We start from the raw sequence: 2,817 nt of genomic DNA, 5'->3' as shown, positions 1-2,817 counted from the left end.
ATATATATATATATATGTGGTTATACGTATCGCCTATGATATAAAATAAAGCGGTGTGTGCAAGATATTTTCTTATAACAATTTTGTGTGTGTGGCGAGCGCTCTTAAATTATATATATATATAATAATATGTATATATATGCTGTATATATATATAATAATATGTATATATATGCTGTATATATATAAATTATATATATACAGGGTGTGTCAGGTATTTGAGGACACTCACATATGTGCTTGGCACTTCATAGCAATTGATTTTATTTTTTTTTAGCTCAAATTAGAAATGGAAGACAATAAGCTAACTCAGGAAATGAGAAGACACGCTGTTATCGTCGCTATACACGCGAATCACAGCGATCTTGAAATCTCCCGATTTTTGAAAGTCACCCGATCTTTTGTTAACTAAGTTCGTCGAGAGTTAGAAGCATTTGATGGCAATGTGGAAAGTGTTGCCAAGCGTAAAAAATTTGAAGCGCGTTCTGATAAAGTTAGAACATCACAGTTGGTGCAGAAAGTTCAGGGCATTATTGATGAAGACCCTTCAAAGTCCATAAGGGCAATATCGAAAGATCTCCAAGTTTCTGAGTGCACAATTCGTCGCATTATCCATGAAGACATCCGGTACAAGTCTTACGCGATGCGTAGAGATCAGTTCATGTCTGCACAAACTCGAAAACAGCGATTCATTCGGGCACAACGACTCCTAAACAAGTTAAAACATCCTGAAATCTCGGATATGCTCTGGTTTTTTCTGACGAAAAAAATTTTGATCAGGATCAAAAAATAAACCGACGAAATGATAGATGGCTCTGTGCAGATCCTTCAGATGTTCCTCGTGTTATGCACACAAAGTTTCCGGCAACTGTCATGGTTTTGGGGGTGGTGAGCAATGAGGGACACGTCATGCCACCTCATTTCTTTCTTCAAGGACTTCGGGTGAATGCCGCCGCCTACGTTGAGGCTTTGGAAATAGTTGTGAAGCCTTGGATAGACAGCGTGAGTGGTGGGAAGGCATACGTATTCCAACAGAACTCTGCTCCTTCACACAAAGCAATGAGAACGCAAGATTGGATGTCCGAGATTCTGCATGATCACATAACCCCAAACATGTAGCCTCCTAGCTCTCTGGATCTTAATCCTTTATTATGTATAGGGCGTTGTTGAATGGGAGACCAATAAACATCCCCATAATACGCTTGATTCCCTCAGAGCAGCTATTACCAGAGTAATGACGCATATGGAAGAGGATCATTTGATTGGAGCATGCAAACGTTTTCGGCAGAGAATTGAAGCTGTTATTGCCGCTGAAGGATATTTTATCGAATAACTGTATAGCCCATTGGCCACTTACTTTGCTGTAAAAGTTTCATTAAAATAAAACAAGTTTTGTAAAAAATATACAAATTTTAGTTTTTAAGTCAATATGTCCTCAAATACCTGACGCATCCTGTATATATATTAATGTGATCAAAATGTATCGGAAATTTATTTTTAAAAATCAAAATAACGATTCGATCATCAAAATACTTATAGTCCGCTTCAAAGTAATCCCAATTGCTTGCAACGCACATATGCCAGCGTTTGATCCAGTTCTGGAAACATCGCTCATATGCGGCAGACGGTATAGGCTTCAGTTCACGCAACGATTTTTCTTTGATGTCATCAATCGATTCGCAACGCTATCCGAGAAGTGGTTTTTTTTCAGTAGGGGGAACAGGAAAAAGTTGCAGGGGGCCAAGTCTGGTGAATACGTGCTTGCCGAGCGACATTCGTAATTTTTTTGTCAGAAATTTACCCATAAGTGTCAGCGCATGCGATGGTGCGTTGTCGTCATGCATAATCCATGAGTTGGTTTCCCACAATTCTGGCCGTTTTTTACGGATTTCTTTGCGCAAACGTCTTATGACGGACAAGTAGTATTCTCCATTGACTTTTTGACTATTTGGAAGGGATTCATGATGACAACACTGCGATGATCGAAGAAAATCGTGATCATAACCTTGACTTTGTCTGCAAACGGTGAGCTCTTTTCTTTCTTGCTTCATTTTTCAAACGCCATTCAGTGATTTTTGTTTTGTTCGACGTCGTATTGGTAAACCCATGTTTCGTCACCAGTTATGATCCGTACATGTATATGTACACAGGTATGTGCTGTCTCTGTATACCGTAGAAATAATCTCAGACGACAACAATACTCGATTCGTTTTTTAGAGAAAATTCCGATTTTTCTGAATTAAGCGCAATGCGACACGTTTCATGTACAGTACGTTGAACAAAATGTGCTGGCACGATCCAAAGGATATTCCAACTTCATTTGCTATCTCTCACGCAGTTAATCGACGATTTCCGAGCACCTATTCTTTCACTTTCTCAACGTAAGCGTCATTCGTTGACGTTAATTTTCTTCTAGACCGTGGGTCGTCTTCTATAGATTCTCGGCCTTCTTGAAACTTTTTAACACTTTGTGGTCCGTCGACGACATGGTGCCGTCGCGCTCATTTGAACGTTGCGGACCGTCGACGATATGATGCCGTCGCGCTCATTTCGACGTTGCGTTCCATCGACGGCACTGTGCCATTGCGATCTTAAAATACTGGTTTTATCGATAAATCGAAACAAATGCGGTTTTAAGCAACTGGCAATATGCAAAACAGATTAATAGCGATTCGTAGCTATGTCAAAACATGTGACGATCGTTCCAAGTGTTAGTTTAGGGTGGTTCATTCAGAACAAGTCTTACGATTCTAGTCGATCGACAGATCTTACCAGTGTAAACGCTATTTTGAGCTGAGGAAAAACAAAAAATGTTAT

General features: G+C 39.6%; 1 pseudogene; it reads left to right on the top strand.

Annotated features, from left to right (window-relative positions):
- The first annotated feature begins 232 nt into the window (after positions 1 to 232).
- On the top strand, positions 233 to 1,333 carry LOC106750866 (annotated as a pseudogene).
- Positions 1,334 to 2,817: the final 1,484 nt, after the last annotated feature.

Source organism: Dinoponera quadriceps, unplaced genomic scaffold (genome assembly GCF_001313825.1).
Source record: "Dinoponera quadriceps isolate SergipeBrazil2010 unplaced genomic scaffold, ASM131382v1 scaffold6935, whole genome shotgun sequence".
NCBI lineage: Eukaryota > Metazoa > Arthropoda > Insecta > Hymenoptera > Formicidae > Dinoponera > Dinoponera quadriceps.
The sequence above is the reverse complement of the archived record's forward strand: the minus strand, read 5'-3'. Positions and strand labels throughout refer to the sequence as shown.